This window comes from Canis lupus, chromosome 12 (genome assembly GCF_011100685.1).
Source record: "Canis lupus familiaris isolate Mischka breed German Shepherd chromosome 12, alternate assembly UU_Cfam_GSD_1.0, whole genome shotgun sequence".
Classification (NCBI taxonomy): Eukaryota; Metazoa; Chordata; class Mammalia; order Carnivora; family Canidae; genus Canis; species Canis lupus.
This window is the reverse complement of record NC_049233.1, coordinates 26,055,323-26,074,905: the sequence shown is the minus strand read 5'-3', so window position 1 is coordinate 26,074,905 and position 19,583 is coordinate 26,055,323. Positions and strand designations below refer to the sequence as shown.

The 19,583-nt window shown below is 34.0% G+C and overlaps 1 protein-coding gene across 8 annotated transcripts in view; it reads left to right on the top strand.

Annotated features, from left to right (window-relative positions):
• KHDRBS2 (KH RNA binding domain containing, signal transduction associated 2) overlaps positions 1-19,583 on the top strand; it is a 569,820-nt gene that overhangs the window by 290,034 nt on the left and 260,203 nt on the right. The window lies entirely within an intron of this gene.

The following is a 19,583-nucleotide window of genomic DNA, read 5'->3' as shown; positions in this document are numbered from 1 at the left end:
AGTCATCAGAGAGAGAGAGAGAGAGGCAGAGACATAGGCAGAGGGAGAAGCAGGCTCCATGCACCGGGAGCCCGACGTGGGATTCGATCCGGGGTCTCCAGGATCGCGCCCTGGGCCAAAGGCAGGCGCCAAACCTCTGCGCTACCCAGGGATCCCTCTAGCTTCATTTAAAAGTATAAGGAGCCAAGTAAGATGTGGGGAAGGTAACTTATAGTCATCTCTTGTCTCTCTTCCTTTAAGTATTTTAATTTTTAAATTTCAATGGCATTGGTTAGATCTCTAGAAATCTTTAGATTTTTAACCAGCTTCATTCAATCATTCATTCAGAAAGTACTTATTAAGGCTCTACTCTGTACCAAGCACTGGTGGTGGGAAATGTCAGTGGCCAAAACTTAACAAAGATCCCTAAACTGGGTTAGCTTATGATCAAGTAATTGCTGGAGGTTGGGTAGGCCATAAATATGAAATAAAAATAAGTAATTTCTAATTCGACAGGAGAGTAAGCGATTTTGGTTTTTGTAAGTGCAATGGAAAAGTAGAGCAGCATGTAGTCAATTGCATGTACCTCTCATAGAACTATATTTAACACTCCAAATTTACTGGATACATGAATGTATCTATACATAACAGCCAGATTAACCCTACTGAATTTCATAATCTCAGCACCACTGACATTTTGAACCAGAGAATTCTTTGTTGTGGGAGCCATCCTGTGCAGTAGAAGCTGGTTTAGCAGCATCCTTCACCTCTACCCACTAGATGGCAGTAGCACACCCTCCTCCTCATTATGACAATCAAAAAAACGTCTCCAGACCATGATAAATGTCTTCTAGGGAGCAAAATAATACCCAGATGAAAACCACTGGAAAAAGTGAATAAGAGGGTTTTCTTTTTCAGAGGTTGTATTAAAAAAAAAAAAAACAAAAACAAAAAAACTTTTGCTTCTCTTGAGAAGCAACACTTCCCACAACATTTTCATATATAGGCACTGCCATCCGGAAACTGGTGCCAAAGAGCAACAATTTTGCTTTTTTTTTTCTTTATAAAATCCTCCCTTATATTTCTAGTTCATCTTTTTGTATTTTCTCCAAAAGACACTAAATCCTTTGTAGAAAGTAGTGAGTGTAAATACATTAAGCTGCCTCTGTCAGATTTCCCTTCCTTTTCCACTTTCTTTACTAATCTACTAGTCCGAGCATTTATTCTTTTACAATGGAGTTATCTCAGTGCCTTCCTACCTCTGTTCTCCCATGCCATGATGTACAAGACTGACAGATTAACCTTCTCTGAGCAACAGTTTCATAACATAACATTCTAACTTAAAGTACCCTCAATGAAGAAAGTTTAAACTCAAAATCTGTTCTGGGTCTTTTGCTCCCTCATCTAATTAGTCTGTTTGAGGTGAGGCAATAATAATTATTACCTCACAATATATTTTGCTTATCTTCACCTCCAGACCATATACTGTTCTCTTTGACTAGAAATACTTCCCCTAGCTCTTTAGGTTTCCTAAATTTGTGGATTTTTATGTTATTTTCTTTTTTAGAGTAGTTTTAGGTTCACAACAAAATTGAAAAGATACAGAGAATTCTTGTATACCCCACATCCACACACATGTATAGCCCCCCCCACCCCATTATCAATATCATTCACCAGAATGGTACATTTGTTACCAAGGATGAACCAACACTGACACACCATAATCACCCCAAATCTGTAGTTAACCTTAGGGCTCATTCTTGGTATTGTATATCCTATGGGTTTGGACAAATGTCTGATGATATATCCATCTTTTAATATCATACAAAATATTTTCATTGTACTAAAAATTTTGTCTGCTCATTTATCCCTTTACCCACACCTCTGGCAACTACAGATCTTTTTACTCTCTCCACAGTTTTACCTTTTCCAGAATGCCATACAGTTGGAATCATAAAGTAGGTAGCCTTTTCAGATTGGTTTCTTCACCTAGTAATATGCATTTAAGTTTACTCCATGTCTTTCCGTGGTTTGAGTGCTTATTTCTTTTTAGTGTTAAATAAAATTCCATTGCCTGAATGTACCACAGTATTTGTCCTGTAGTATTTATCAATAGATATTTATTCATCTACTGAAGGACATCTTGGTTGCTTCCAAGTTTTCAGTTATGAATAGAGCTGCTATAAACATACATGTGCACTTTTTGTATGGATTCAGTTTTCAACTCTTTTGGGTAAATACCAAGGAGTTTGCTGGATTGTATGGTGAGAGTATGTTTAGTTTTATTACGCAAGAAACTGCCAATTATCTTCCAAAGTGGCTGTACCATTTTACATTCCAATCAGTAATGTATAAGAGTTTCTATTGCTCCATATCATGACCAGGCAGTGTTTCAGATTTTCACCTAAGAGGTGTGAAGTAGGATCTCTTGTTTTAATTTGCATTTCCCTGATGAATTGTGATGCGAAACATCTTTTCATATGCTTGTTTGCCATCTGTCCATCTTTTTAGTGAGGTGTCTGTTAAGATCATGGCCCAATTTTTAATCAGATTGCTCTGTTATTGTTGAGTTTTAAGAATTTTTTTCTCTATTCCTTTCCTTAAAAAAAAAAAAGATTTTATTTATTTGTTCATGAGAGACACAGAGAGAGAGAGAGGCAGAGACACAGGCAGAGGGAGAAGCAGGCTCCATGCAGAGAGCCCGACATGGGACTCCATCCTGGGTCTCCAGGATCAGGACCTGGCCTGAAGGCGGCGCTAAACCGCTGAGCCACCTGGCCTGCCCAAGAATTTTTTTCTATATTTCAAATGAAATATCAGCATTTGTCTTTTGCAAATATTTTCTCCCAGTCTGTGGCTTGTGTTTTATTTTCTATACATTGTCTTTTGGAAAGCAGAAGGTTTTTGTTTTTGTTTTTGTTTTTGTTTTTTATTGAAGTCCTGCTTATTAATTATTTCTTTCATGGCTCATGCCTGGGGTTGTACCTAAAAAGATTTCATCATACTCAAGGTTTTCTCCAGGGCTATCTTCTAGGAGTTTTATGGTTTCACATTTTATATTTCATCTCTGTTCCATTTTGAGTTAATTTTTGTAAAAGATTAAGGTCTGTGTCTAGATTCAGTTGTTTGCGGGTTATTCTGTTCATTTGTTTTTGTTTGTTTGCATGTGGATGTCTAATTGTTCCAGTGCCATTTGTTGAAAGACTGTCTTTATTCCATTTTATTGCTTTTGTTCCTTTGTCAAAGACAGTTGACAATATGTATGTGGGTCTGTTTTGGGGCGCTCTATAATGTTCATTCATCTACTGGTCTATTTTTTTTTTTTTTTTTTGCTAATACCACACAATCGTTTTTAAAGATTTTATTTAAAAAAAATATTTTATTTATTTACTCATGAGAAACACAGAGAGAGAGGTAGAGACATAGGCAGAGAGAGAAGTCTCCCTGTGGGGAGCCCAATGCAGGACTCCATCCCAGGACCCTGGGATCACGACCTGAGCCAAGGCACAGGCTCAACCACTGAGCCACCCAGGTGCCCATATACCACACAGTCTTGATTACTACAGTTAAATAGTAAATCTTGAATTCAGAACCAACCCTCCAACTTTGTTCTTCACTTTCAATATTGTGTAACTAATTCTGGGATTTTTGCATCTCCATATAACTTTAGAATTTTTGCCAATTTCTGCAAAATAACATACTGTAATTTTAATTGGGATTGCATTAAATTTATATATCAAATGGGAAGAACTGACATCTTGACAATATTGAGTCTTGTTATCCATGATATGGAATATCTCTACATTTATTTAGTTATTCATTGATTTTTTAATCAAAGTTTTATAGTTTTCCTCATATAACTCTTGTACATATTTTGTCATATTTATACATTAAGTATTTTAACTTTAGGGGGTGCTCATATAAGTGCTACCATGTTTTTAGTTTCCAATCTGACTTGTTCACTGCTTATATATAGGAAAGCATCAACTTTTGTATATTAACCTTGCATCCTGCAACTTTGCCATATTTGCTTTCAGGAAATTTTTGTCAGTTCTTTCAGATTTTTTTAACATAAATGATCATATCATCTGTGAATAAACACAATTTTATTTTTCATTCCCAATTTGTGTATCTTTTTTTTCCTTTTCTTAATTTCATGTATCAAGTAAAATGTCAAAAAGAAGCAGTTAGAAGAGTCATGCTTGCCTCATAACTGATTGTAGTGGAAAAGCTTTAAGTACCATTAACTATGATGTTAGCTGTAGGATTTTATTTTTATGGTAGTCTTTATCAAGTTCAGGGTATTCCTCTCTCTTCTTAGCTTCTTGAGATGTTTTGTTTTGCTTTTGTTTTGTTTTTTAATCCTGAATGGGTGTTGGATTTTATGAAATGCTTTTTCTTAATCTATTGATATGATCATGTGATTCTTAAAAATCATTTTATGTGATATGTTACAGTAATTAATCGCTTTTCAAATGATGAATCAGCTTTGCATACCTGGGATAAACCTCGGTTGGTAGTGCTGCATAATTCCTTTTATATATTGTTGGGCTCATTTTGCCAATATTTTATTGAGGATTTTTGCATCTATGTTCATGAGAGATAGTGATCTGCAGTTTTCTTATTTTTTGTAATATCTTTGTGTGGCTTGGTATCAGGATCACTTGGTTTCATAGAATCACTTAGGAAGTATTTCCTCTGCTTCTTTCTTCTGAAAAAGGTTGTAGACAATTGGTATAATGTATTCCTTTAATATTTGGTAGAATCCATCAGTGAACCTTTATTGACCTGGTCTTTCTGTTTTGGAAGGTTATTACTTATTGATTCAATTTCTTTAGTATATATAGGCCTATTAAGATTGTCTGTTTCAGGACACCTGTGTTGCTCAGCAGTAGAGATTCTGCCTTAGGCTCACAGCGTGATTCCAGGTCCTGGGATGGAGTCCTGCATTGGGCTCCCTGCAAAGAGCCTTCTCTCTCTGCCTATGTCTCTGCCTCTCTCTCTGTATGTCTCTCATGAATAAATAAATAAAATCTTTAAAAAATATATTGTTTTTTTGTGTGTGAGTTTTGGCAGATTGTTTTTTCAAGGAAATAGTCCATTTCATCTAGATAATCAAGTTTGGGGGCATAGAGTTGTTAATATTATTTCTTTATATTTCCTTTAATAACCATGACATCTGTAGTGATGTCCCGTCTTTAATTTCTGATATTGTAACTTTAATTCTTTCTTTACTTATTTTTTTTTCTAGGTAGTCTGGCTAGAGGCTTATCTATTTTATTAATCCTTTCAAAGAACCAGGTTTTGGTTTCATTGATTTTTATCTATTGACTTCATATTTTCAATTTCACAATTTCTGCCCTATTTTTCATTTTATCTTTCCTTCTGCTTTTTTAGATTTAATTTGCTCTTCTTTTTCTAATTTTCTAATGTAGAAACTTAGATGCTGCTTTTCTAATATCTACTTTTCTAATATCTACCTTTCTTTCTATTTCTCTAATATATACATCTAGTGCTATAACTTTCCCTCTAAGCACTGCTTTTGCAGTATCCCCCCAAGTTTGGTAAGTTGTGTTTTTATTTTATTTGTGTCTTCTGGATCTATCCATTTTTATAGCAAGTTGAAATTTAACTCTTCCATGAAACTTTTACATGTAATTTATTCAATGTGATGCAGTTCTTTTAAATACACACTGATCTTATGTCAGTGCATTTTTATCTTTTAATTTTGGTAAAATTTAAATATCTTATTTCATTTAATTAACCACTAGATTATAAACCCTTTGAGGAGAAATGATAAAACTTATTATTTGTGCAGACTCCAATGCAATAAACATAGAAAACCTGCAATGAGGTATTAGTGATTTGAATGGTTTGGAGTTGTAGAATGGACACTGAGAGCTCCTAGCCAAGATGGTGAAATTAGCTGACATGGAAAACATCTACTACCCTTCTCATATGCAAACAGTGGATTGAAAAATTAGGGGTAGTTAAAATTAAAAGTAAGAAAATGAAATCTTTAGGTGCTAAACTTAAGAGGAGATTTTCAGGACTACCTAGGAGTGTATTCTAACTCATATAAAGCTGTCTAAATATAAGACTTAAAGGATAGAATTAAATTCTGTTTAGAGGTCAGAATAAAGACAGTAGACCTTATGGATCTAAAAATTACTGAACCTGAGCTTCCTTCATAAATATCAATACCAAATAAAGGAAACCTCAGTGGAAAACTTCAGTCTATTGGCTGAGGCTGTAAGTACAAATCAAATGGAAAACCTCTGATTTCTAGCCTTATAATAGGAATAGGTGTTTGATCTCAATTCTTGCCTTACACATATATATAGCAGAAATTCTCAAAGAAGAAAATAATGAAAGTACTTAGTAAGTTTAAGAAACATAGGGCACATCAGATCCCAAAATAAGTCAATAATAAAATACTTCAAAACATGTGAAATATTTTTAATGACATCATGCCACAGAGTAATAACAACTAAGAAACCGTTGACAGAAGGAATCTGAAAGATACTTTAAAATAAGAACTTTTAAATGGTCAGTGAATAAAATAAAAAATATGATTCACAAGGCAAGAAAAGACATGATAAAAAAAGAGAGAATGCTTTGCAAAAGACCCAACTACAAATTCTAAACAATAAAATAAACAAATAAAAATAAAATTTTAAAAAATTCAATGGGATGGATAAAAAGGGTGGACGAAGAAAATGTGAATATATATAAAGATGGATTTAAGGTGATTACCCAGAATACAGCATCATGAAATGAAGAGAAAATCGTGCAGAAGGAATGAGTAGTTCCTACCATGTTTAGTAGAAGTTCAGAGTAGATCAAGAAAATGATGCACTCATTGAAAACATATTTCCTGAGAATTTTTCAAAACTACAAACAAAATTAAGTATGAAAAGAATACACAGAAGTCCTAGAAATTATTAAACACTTGTTTATCATATCATAATGTGCCAAATAAAATTTTTTAAAAATTGAAGTTTTTCAGGAAATTTCATCAACAAAACTAGATACGGAACATAAAAGAATAGTATTTTTAAAGCACTGAAAGCAAATAATCATGATCAATTTTCAGTTCAATTCGAGGCTAAATTGTCATTCAAGTGAGAAGACAATAATATTTTTCAGACATATAAACAAGTTTACCAGCTGCAGACCTTCAGTGAAAGAACTACAAAGGATATATTTCAGCCCAAAGGAAAATTAACATAAAGAAAATAATGGAATGCAGGACACAAAGATGAGTCCGATATCGAGAAAGCATAATAGTCAAATCTAGATAATTATTGACTTGAAAAAAATAATAAGAATATATGGGGCATGGGGATGGTTAAAATAACAAAGACTGAATACAGGCTAACACTAAACTGGAAACTGAAAATGAGGTGGCAGTTCCGAGTAAAGTACAAAGGAGGAAGGAGAACTATGGAGGAGTCCCTATGGGGCAGGTACTGAAGTAGATGAATGCTACACTGTATTGGAATATTTTGAAGTCATTTTGCATGCTTAAAGTATATGATAGAACATCTGGTTTTCAAATTATTACATGTGAAATACAAAGAAAATGTGATCAATTAGAAAGCAAAAAATGGGGAGGATAGGAAGCAACAAAGGCAGAACAAAACATAAAAACAAAGAATAAATATATGTGCATAGTGTAATTATATATATTAATATAGATAGATATTTAAAAACAATATTGACTAGAAACAGCAAGTTGCTACAAGATTAGCAGGGTATACATCATATCTTCTTTATGAGTGCATAGACAAGTGATAGAATAGAGAAAGATTAAAAATTTAATACCACAAATTTAAAGAATACATACCAAACAATGGAAACCGTAAAATGAAATTGGGAAATTGGAATTTTTTACTTTAATATTATTACTGTATAACCTGTGCTGAAGTCAATATGATAAGATTATTATTTTCTGAAGTTCTCTATAGTTAAATATGCAAAATATTCTCTGAAATTCTCTGTGGTTAAATTTTATTTCTAAAAATAAAGACGAGGTGAGGAGCCATGCATCCTTGTTCCATCTTTGGCCTCAGATAAATGGTTTTTAACCTACTGATCCTCAAATTTCATTAATTTAAAAATGATTGAGATGCATTCTCACTCAAAGAGAAATTATTTCATTCAGTCTTTTTTTTTTTTTTTTTTTTTAAATTTTTTTTCAGTGAGAAGGAGGACATAGGGAGAGAGAAAATCTCAAGCAGGCTTCACACTCAGCATGGAGCCCAGCCCGGGGCTCGATCTTACAGCCCTGATCATGTCCTGAGCTGAAATCAAGGGTCAGACATTTAATCGACTGAGCCACCCATGTGCCCCTGTCTCATTCAATCTTTATATATAGTGCAGAATATGAATCATATTAAGGAGTTAGCAGCATTGAGGCAAATAATTTCACTCTGGGGAATTTGCTCCCCTTTGGCAGAAAAATGTGCATAATTTGCTTTTATGGTATTGTAAAACTTCAAATAATATACTCTGCAACTGTGATTTTTTAGGTGATAAAATATTAAGTATTCATACCTATTCTAACAGTATCCAACACAATGTATTGTACAGGAATAACCTCTGAAGAACTCCCTGATTGGAATTATATATATATATATATATATATATATATATATATATATATATAGTTTATATATATGAATATATAAGTTTATAATATATTATATATAAATATATATTTTATATAAATTTATATAAATATTAAAATATCTATTATATAATAGATATATATATGTGTATATGTACACATATATATATATAAAACTTCCCTTTCTCCAGTTGCCCCTGCACTTGCTCTCATCTTTTCTCTCTCTGATCCCCATGAAGTCATCTTTTTGCTGATTCATAGCCATTATCTCTCTTCCTGCTTTATCCTATTGCTAGTCGGGGCAAAATGAACAGAGGTGACATTGGCAATGGCAAGGGGAAAAAGAATAAATAAACTATACACATTTCTCATTCAAAATCCACTAACTTCTGCTAAATTCCAGGGATGATAACTCACGGACATTTCATGTTCCATGTCCTCTTTTTAGAGGGTTTGTTCCTCAACCCCAATCATCAAGAGTCTACCTGAATTCCTTTAATAACAAACTAATGTCTTAGGAAACAAGAAAAGTTGAAGTGTGATATGCCCATGAATTTACTGAATCTTCTATCTTTTTCTAAATCTTCTGAGTCTTTGCCCCAGTAAATTTGAGAGAATTCTTGAGAGAGTTTCTATCCCGAACTTGGAATTCTGAGTGCATTTTCTCATTCATAAAAAATAGTAATACAGCCTTTGGCAACTTTGTTAGATTTATTTTCCAAGACAATAAATTCTGGCATTCTTTTGACCTTTTAAAGTCAAAGCAAATTTCGATAAATAGTTGCTACACAGTATTATACAATTTATAGAAAAAAGAGAATCTACCTATTTAATTAGATGGTATTGTTGGACATGTTTCTCTAAGTTCTGGAAAGAGGTAGTGGTCCATATGAACTTTATGATGTCTTCTACCAATGTGGTATCTCATTTTTCTTTAAGATTCAAGAATTGCCTAGTCTGTAGTGTGCTCTCAGAAGCATGGAATTATAATATTTAAAAAGATTACTAAAAGGGAACATATAAAGCTTCTTAAAATAACTTCATTGACTTTTGATAAATCTGTATATATTCTTAAAATTTCAAATAAAAGTTTTTAAATCCAATATTCAGATTTTTTTTTGTTTCTTTTTTGGTGGTATTAATCTTTTAGCTTTTATAAACTTCCAAACTTTATAAAAAGTTCAGTTACTTGAAAGTTTCAGCAAATGACTATCAGAGGTTTATAGATCCATGATCATACACTGGAAATAAATTTTATTTACCATTTATTATATAACAATATACAAAGGAAACAAACCATATTTTCTTATAGTGATTTTTATTAAAGATTCATATGTGTGGTATTTTAGGCATAACCTTTTAATAAAATTTTATTAATTTTTTGCCCATTAGAAAGATGTATAGGAAATATCTTATTATTTGTGTATAATATGATTGAATTCTTTGGTGATGCACATTATTATGTAAAATTAGGAATATTTATTTCAAATATACAAAAGAGTTGTTCTTTTGAAACAAAAATTATCCGAATATCTCTATACTCCTGAGTAGAAAAATTGTATGTGTTAATTTTGAATGATCTTTAAGTACAGAATATGTTACTAGGTTTACACATCGGAATTAAGTAAGACTCTACTGCCTCCCTTGAACATTTTTTATAAGAATTGCCAGTTATTGGGATGCTTCGCTCAGTCAGTTTAGCTCCTGCCTTTAGCATAGGTCATGATCTCAGGATCCTGGGATGGAGCCCAGAGTCAGGTCCCTGCTAAGGGTGGAATCTGCTTCTCCCTCTGTCCCTCCTGTTCTCTTTCTCTCTCTCAAATAAAATCAAATAAAATCTTTAAACAAAAAAGAATTGCCAGAGGCAGCCTGGGTGGCTCAGCGGTTTAGCGCCGCCTTCGGCCCAGGGTGAGATCTTGGAGACCCGGGATTGAGTCCCACATCAGGCTCCCTGCATGGAGCCTGCTTCTCCCTCTGCCTGTGTCTCTGCCTCTCTCTCTGTGTGTCTCTCATGAATAAATAAATAGAATCTTAAAAAAGAAAAAAAATGCCAGTTATATAAAAGCTTAGCCATTTCTTTCTTTTTTAAAAGATTTTATTATTTTTATTATTTTTATTTTTATTAACGGGGCTTCCCAACTTAGCCATTTCTTAACACTTCTAACTAATTGCCTTTATAAATAGAAATGGCAAGCCATGGGATATTAGATTTGGGAAGGAGAGGATTAAGTGATTGAATAATCCTTATTTTATTTACTGGATGAGAAAACCAAGGAAATCCAGTGAGATGACATGTTTAAGTTCTTGCAAAAAGTGAATACAGACAATAGCTTCATCCAGCAATTTCGGAAATATATATTTTTAGTGAATATATTTAGATTAACTTTCCTCTGTTTAAACATTTATTAAAGGAGAGATATAAAGTTACATCCTTTTTAGCTGGTTAGTTTTCTACTTATCGATTTTGTATCCACAGTACAGTTTTGTCATATTTCATGATAATGTTCAAGAAATTAATAACATCAAGGAGTCCTATTAAATTAATCCATTTTGAATAAGCAGTTTTATCTCTCCCCGTGATACATTCCAGGTTGCTTAAGTCTTCCCTGTACCTGTGGATTTTTCTCCCCACTTCTGAGTAAGTTGAATGTGAATGATTGAAGAGGTCTTAATAACCCATAGATATCCAGATGGTAGAAAATGGCCTTTGGGCAGACTCATATTATATTGCTATTAAGATGACTAAATGATGGAAATTAGATACGGTAATAAAATGTTCCCTAAGACAAATTCATGAAGTAAAAAACAGAAAAAAAAAATTATGGCAGCTTCTGATTTTGGCCTACACCCACACATGTTAAAAACAGCTATGATGAATCAATCTGAACAATTTGCTTTTAAGGTGTAACTATCAGTAAAATTAGAATCTTCTTCCAAAGTTGTTTTTCTGATAATTACTTGAAAGAAAAAGACTTAGAAACATCTGATTCAGATAGAATATGACATCAATTGGGTACATTTGTTGACATTTATGATTGCTTTGAAAACTTAGTTTTAAAAATAACAAACACAATTGGGTATTGCAAAATGATCTATCAGGCATCCTAACAAAAATCTAAACTAAATGTCGCTGGCATTCAGAATTTCTATCACTTTGAAAGTTTGATTTTTCCAAGATATCCAAAATACTATTATTCTAGAATATTTTAAAACTAAATACGTTCTAGGGATGCCTGGGTGGCTCAATGGTTAAGTGTCTGCCTTTGGCTCAGGTTGTGATCCCAGCATCCTAGGATGTAGTCCCACATTGGGCTCCCAGCAGGGAGCCTGCTTCTCCCTCTGCCTCTCTGTGTGTCCTTCATGAATAAAATAAAATCTTTAAAACAAAACAAAAGCAAAAAAAAAAACAAAACAAAAACAAAAAACAAAAAACAAAAAAACAAATACCTCCTAGAAATAACCAAACAAATGAAAAGAAAAATATTGGCCAATCCTTTTGGATTGAGTATTCAAGTTGAACTATTAGAACACTCTACAAGAAAACATTACCTTTTAGTAAGGTATAATTTGATGAAAAAGGAAAAAGCTGTTACACACTCAAGCACAGAACTGGCATGTGTTATTCTAATGAAATGATAAACTAAGGGATGTCTGGCTAGCTCAGTTGATAGAGCATCAGAGTCTTGATCTCGGGGTTATAAATTCGAGCCCCACGTTGGGTGTAGAGATTACTTAAAACATTTTTGAAAACCTTAGAAAATATGTCAAATCTCCATTACTATTCTAATCCTCCATGACTATTTTCTTTATGGCTTCCCACATTAGCACTTCTTTCCATTCTGTTTTATGGCAACATGGACAACCACACAGGGGTAAAACTACACTGTATTCAATGTTCCCACAGATAGACAGTGTATTTCCTTGCCCAGTTTGGATTCTTTCTCAGCCACCTTTAGAAGAAAAACATTTGCTTGTAACAGACTTGAAATTTTTATGTAATTAAAAATGTAAATATATAAATTAAAGTATGATATTTTATAATTAGTAGTAATATTTATTTTCAAATTTCACTACCAAAGAGCTAATAGCCTTTTAAAATAGTGGCAACAATGGAAAAGAGAATCAGACAAAAAATGCATTTAAAGGCCTAACAATTCTAGTTTTGTAGTCTTTCCAAAACATCATGAAATCTGTTTTTCAGCTATATATATGGCATAGATCATAAATTGTCTTTGTTTTAAAAATATAGGTAGAAGAAATATATGGGCAGAAAACCAAGCATAATAAAACCGAAGAAAACATAGATGACCCATATGAATAATTTGTCTTCCTATAACACAAAAATGTAATGATCTGCATGTAGTGTTCTTTTAAATCCACATCATATAGTAGCATTTCAGTAAAATGTGTATTTGTTATGTTTACATGATCTTAAAATATACTGGAAAGCATATTGTGAGTAGTCAGCTTAAATAAAACGAATGAAGTAATTGCATGAGATATTTGATCATTGTGAAAAACAGTATGAATAATTTAGAACTTAAAATACCTTTGCCTCAACAGAATGGGAATTGTGCAAATAGCAGACTCATATTTCCTCTTCACTAACCTATTTCCACATAGCTATTTTATAATTTTATCATGAAAACAGTGTTTTTCTCCTCTGGAGATTGGAGAGTTGTAAATAAGGAGGAGGAAAAAGCAATGATTTCCTCTAGTATTCATTCAGCTTTGCTTAGCACTTCACACTAAATAAGTTCCAGAGACTACAATTACTAAGAAACTATAAATTTGAATGTATTACCTGAAAAGAATCGCTGTATTATACACTGAATTTGAACAGGCAATCAAAACACAAATTGATAACAATCACATTGTTTTCTATAGGAAATTTCCATTTTTCGGTGGAAATTTTAACAGTTATATAATGAGGCAAACTCAAGAACATGGTTTGCTCACCAGTCAAGCAGTGAGTAGCACCTAGTCAGTATTTCCTCTGACACCAGGAAGCCCTCCAAGTGTAGGGAGCATACAAGATTGGGCAGAGCTCAGTAACAAAAGTCAACAATGTCAATCTCTTCATTTGTGAACTAAATCCCAGTAATTGTTGGCTCTCATAACCTATTTGTAAAGACAGAACTATCACATGTTATAATTTTGTAGCTGATTGGAAAACAGCTATAAGGTTTAAAATAAATATCCTTGTGTTTTTCTCATTTATATGACAGATGTACATTATACAGTATTATGCATTGCAGCATACTTTTATCTGTTTATTGTGAATTGAATCAACCTGCATTTTAAAAGTGATAGATTATGAATGTAGTCAGACATTGTGAATTTGGGCCACCAAATTGTTAGGGAGTTCAGGAACAGATTGGGGAGTTTTGAAAAATCAATTATTTACCCTCGGCATTTAAGGAAATTTTACTTTTGAGGTGGAGGATGTAATTCTATTTATTTAAAAAGATGTGATAGCCCCAAGAGGGTTGACTTGGACACTTAATGGAAGATGTTTTCTATTCTCTATAATGCTCTGAGTAATAAACACTACTCTTTTGAAGTTGTCAGTACTTTGAAGCGAGTACTTCTCAATTTTTAATGAATAACAATGATATGACTTTATGTTTTGTAGGGAAGCTTAAATTGAGATTGTTATGTTTCTTATGGGTAAGAATTGTGACTTGCTCATAATAATAACCCCAAATAACATATAGCAAATACTTCATTATTTTTGTAAAATAAGTCTACAATTCTGTCATGTGCCGACCTACTGCTTTACATTTTATCAGTCACCCCACTAATAGCTATAGAGTAAATAATATTTTTACTTTTTTATTATTGTTACTGCTTTTGTTATTATTGTCTCTAAAAATTTAGGCACTATTTCATTCAGCTGTTCATTAACACATTCAGTAATTTAAAGTCTCTCCTGGGTCACCTGGGTGGCTCAGTGGATTAGGGGACTATTTCTTGATTTCAGCTCAGACTGTGAAATCGAGCTCCAAGGAGGCTCCACATTTAGGGTGGAGTCTCCTTGGGATTCTCTATCTCCCCTCTACTCCCCACCCCCATCACCACCACTCAAGCTCTCTCTCCCTTCCCTCTCTCTCAAAAAGAAAAAAGTTTGTCCTATTTCAAATTTTAGGCAGTTTCTCTTGAGCTTTATTGTGTCAACCAGATGCCGCTCCTGGAAAAAACTAGATGGTGGATGAGTTCTAAGGTAGATGGTGGTGGTAAATGAAGCCAGAAAACCAGAGACTTGTTTGACATCCTTTACCACGATTTTCACTTATATGCAAACGAGAGATCTTTTTTTATTTTTTTAATTGGAGTTCAATTTGCCAACATATAGCATAACACCCAGTGCTCAACCTGCCAAGTGCCCGCCTCAGTGCCCATCACCCAGTCACCCCAACCCCCCGCCCACTTCCCTTTCCACTACCCCTTGTTCATTTCCCAGAGTTAGGTGTCTCTAATGTATTGTCACCCTCACTGATATTTTCACTCATTTTCTCTCCTTTACCTTTATTCTCTTTCACTAATTTTTATATTCCCCAAATGAATGAGACCATATAATGTTTGTCCTTTTCCAATTGACTTATTTCACTCAGCGCAATAACCTCCAGGTCCCTCCACACCGAAGCAATTAGTATTTGCTATTATATAATAGTATAATGTCGTTTCAATGGAGTAATATTCCATTGTATACATAAACCACATCTTCTTTATCCATTCATCTTTCGATGGACACCGAGGCTCCTTCCACAGTTTGGCTATTGTGGACATTGCTGCTATAAACATTGGGATGCAGGTGTCCCGGTGTTTCACTGCATCTGTATCTTTGGGGTAAATCCCCAGCAGTGCAATTGCTGGGTCATAGGGCAGGTCTATTTTTAACTCTTTGAGGAACCTCCACACAGTTTTCCAGAGTGGCTGTACCAGTTCACATTCCCACCAACAGTGCAAGAGGGTTCCCCTTTCTCCACATCCTCTCCAACATTTGTTGTTTCCTATTTTGTTAATTTTCCCCATTCTTACTGGTGTGAAGTGGGATCTCATTGTGGTTTTGATTTGTATTTCCCTGATGGCCGTGATGCGGAGTATTTTCTCATGTGCTTGTTGGCCATGTCCACGTCTTCCTCTATGAAATTTCTGTTCATGTCTTTTGCCCATTTCATGATTGGATTGTTTGTTTCTTTACTGTTGAGTTTAATAAGTTCTTTATAGATCTTGGATACTAGCTCTTTATCTGGTAGGTTATTTGCAAATATCTTCTCCCATTCTGTAGGTTGTCTTTTAGTTTTGTTGACTGTTTCTTTTGCTGTGCAGAAGCTTCTTATCATTAATGGTGCTGGGAAAATTGGACATCCACATGCAGAAGAATGAAACCAGACCATTCTCTTACACCATACACAAAAATAAACTCAAAATGGATGAAAGATCTAAATGTGAGACAAGATTCCATCAAAATCCTAGAAGAGAATACAGGCAACACCCTTTTTGAACTTGGCCGCAACATCTTGCAAGATACATCCATGAAGGCAAGAGAAACAAAAGCAAAAATGAATTATTGGGACTTCAGCAAACGAGAGATCTTTAAGATATGTATACACCTAGGAATCCAGGAAAGTGTTGTTTAGCCTGTGGCCCATTTGTATCTCTCTCAAGGTTTTGTTTCTCGATGACACCTTTTCAAGTGTAGAATTGTCTTATTTAGCAACTATACTCTATTTAAAAGCAAATTCATAATCTGCTTCCAAACCACCTTTACCAAGTTCATTCCTTGCTCAGTCTAAGCCCACCCCCTCCCACACCACCATCCAGCAATGATTGATACTTCTTACAGAATTCTTTAGAAAACCAAAATACATTGTGCCTTTGCACATATGCTTCCTCCCATGATACTCTTTGCCTCTTTTCTCTCACATAGAATGCAACCCACGTGCCACTTTCTTCCTCTGCTATAATTCCTACATACCTTTGGACCATTGTATTTTTATGTAATACCAAAACACTTTTACAATTATTTTTTACATAAACAATTACATCTTAATAATTATTAATAATTCCCAAGTAATTAGACATGTCATTTAATCTAAGTGTCAGTTTTCTCATTTTTATTTATTTATTTATTTAAAATTAGATTCCCATTGTTCTTTTTTTTTTTTTAAGATTTACTTATTTATTCATGATAGACACACACACACACAGAGAGAGAGAGGCAGAGACACAGGCAGAGGGAGAAGCACGCTCCATACCCGGAGCCCAACGCAGGACTCGATCCCTGGACTCCAGGATCGCGCCCTGGGCCAAAGGCAGGCGCCAAACTGCTGAGCGCCCCAGGGATCCCCAAGTTTTCTCATTTTTAAAATAGTAATAATATTACTACCTACTTTATAGGTTTGTGAAGATTGGAAATACAACATATGCAAAATAAAAGTCTAATATACAGTAAGTGCTCAGTAAATGTTCCAAGTTATACTACTCTGGTGACCTCTATGAGAAATTTTATTACTCCACAAAACTATGAATTTTCTGGAGAAAAGATAGTATTTATCCTTATAACTGCAAGAGATCTATTCATTACTGGCACATAGTACTTATTTGATACATTCTTACGAATTATTGAATTACTATTTCTTAATGCTTCTATGTCATTCATTTTAAACCTTGCTTTCTTTTTATAAAGTACGAATTGTACAATATCAATAGTAAATTGGATAATCTAATTACTAAGCGCTGATTTAAAACTCTTTGGAACCTACTCCCCATGGCATATACCATGGCTTATGGTGAAATCACATCCACTTAACTATTCTGCCTTTTGTTGGAAATCCTAGTGATTATTCCTCAAACAAGCTAATTCAGCAAGTACTAATACAACTAATTCAATTAAAAGCCTACATGTTGTTAGGTTCACCAAATTACAAAAAAAAAAAAAAATGCTCATTTAAGTGAAAGAATTAAATAGCATAACATCAGTAATAATAGCTCTAAACCCAATCTCACATTATTGCCCTTGGTTTAATTAATCAGTCCCGTTAATGTCTGACCACTCTATTCCCATTACCAGTACGGAGTTAAGGAGAGTGGTTTAATTGCAGCTAGACAGGAAAACAATGAGTGGTTATTAAATACATAGATAGGGTTCTTCTCCTCCTTGTTTGGCTTTATTTTCATGTGCTTGATCTATCCATCTGAGTACTGTGTTGCTACATTACAATAAACAGGTTATTGCCTCATAACTGCTCTGCTGCTTCTGCCATGGCCTGCATCCTGCCCACAGCCTACTCTCTGTGATCTTTTAAAAGCATATGTCATATCACATTGCTTCTCTGTTTATAACTTTCCAGTGATTCCTAGTGCACTAGGGGTAAAGGCCGAAGTCTGCTTCAGCCATGCTGTCCTCCCTGCTGTTCAGAAACATCACAGGCCTATTCCCACTGCCAGGCCTTTGTCTTTGTGTTTCTCCTTCCAAAATGCTCTTCACCCAGATCTCTTCATTCGCCCCCTTGAGTCTGAGCTCACATGTGGCCATATGAGGCCTTTCCTGAGTTGACCCTATTTAAAAACTGAAATCTTCTTCACTTTCACCTTCTTCAGCATTATCTATTTCCCTTCCCTTGTTCTATTTTTCAATATAGCACACATATTACATATTGAATATTTAATATAGCACATCATCACACATTACTTATTTTACTTTTTTATTTCTTTTCTATCACTATCCCACCACAAAATAATAGCTCACTTCAGGAAATGATTTTTGTTAGTTTAGTTCACTTCAGACCTCCTCTGCTGATAACATTTGTAGGCTCTCAGTAAATAGTGAAGGAATGATTCAATCAACAAATAAAGAAAATGCAAGGATAATTAAGCTAAATTATCATGTTCCAAGTTTTAAGTTATCATGTATTTCTATACAATCACTAGTAATAATAATTGATGTATAATAATTAACATACCTTTTCTACTTAAAATTAATGAGTAATAAATTAAGTTAAATAAAGTGTGAATATAAGTAATATAAAATAGAATATTTACATAACTTAGTTTTGGTTAATATTTTTTAAAAGAGGGATCCCTGGGTGGTGCAGCGGTTTAGCGTCTGCCTTTGGCCCAGGGCGCGATCCTGGAGACCCAGGATCGAATCCCACGTCAGGCTCCCTGCATGGAGCCTGCTTCTCCCTCTGCCTATGTCTCTGCCTCTCTCTCTCTCTGTGATGACTATCATAAATAAATAAAATTAAAAAAAATATTTTTTAAAAGATTATGTATTTATTTATTTATTTGAGAGAGAAAGAGAGAGAAAAAGAGAAGAGTGGGGGGTGTTGGGGCAAAGAGAGAGGGAGAGAGAATCCCAAGCAGACTCCCTGCGAAGTGAGGAGCCCAACTTATGGCTTGATCCCACGATCCTGAGATCATGACCTGAGCTGAAATCAAGAGTCAATTGCTTAACCAACTGGGCCACCCAGGCACCCCAGTTTTTGTTAATATTTTAATGCAACCCAAGAGTCCTAGTTTTTTAAGTTAAAGACCAGGTAGGTTTATCTGACTAGACATATTTATCTATATAAGAATAAAAACAAATAGAGTAAAAGAAATAAATACAATCTGAAAATCATTGTTAGACTTCAAAAAATTATAATGTTTATCACAGCTTAAGGATTAACAATAAAACAGTAACTAAAATTTTTATTAGATTTATTATAAGTGATAAAATCTTGAGCCTATTTAAAGTGGACAATTTGATGTTTTAGCATATGTCTACATCTGTGAAACAATCACTAACTCAAAGAATATCTTCATCATCCATAAAAATTTTCTTAAAGCCTTTTGTAAAAATCTTCCTTGCTATCCCTATAGTCCACTTTCTGTCCTTGGGATCATGCTATACATTAGATTGCACTAAATAAACTAATTTGAGGAGAATTGCCTACTTAACAGTATTGAATCTTCCAATCCATAA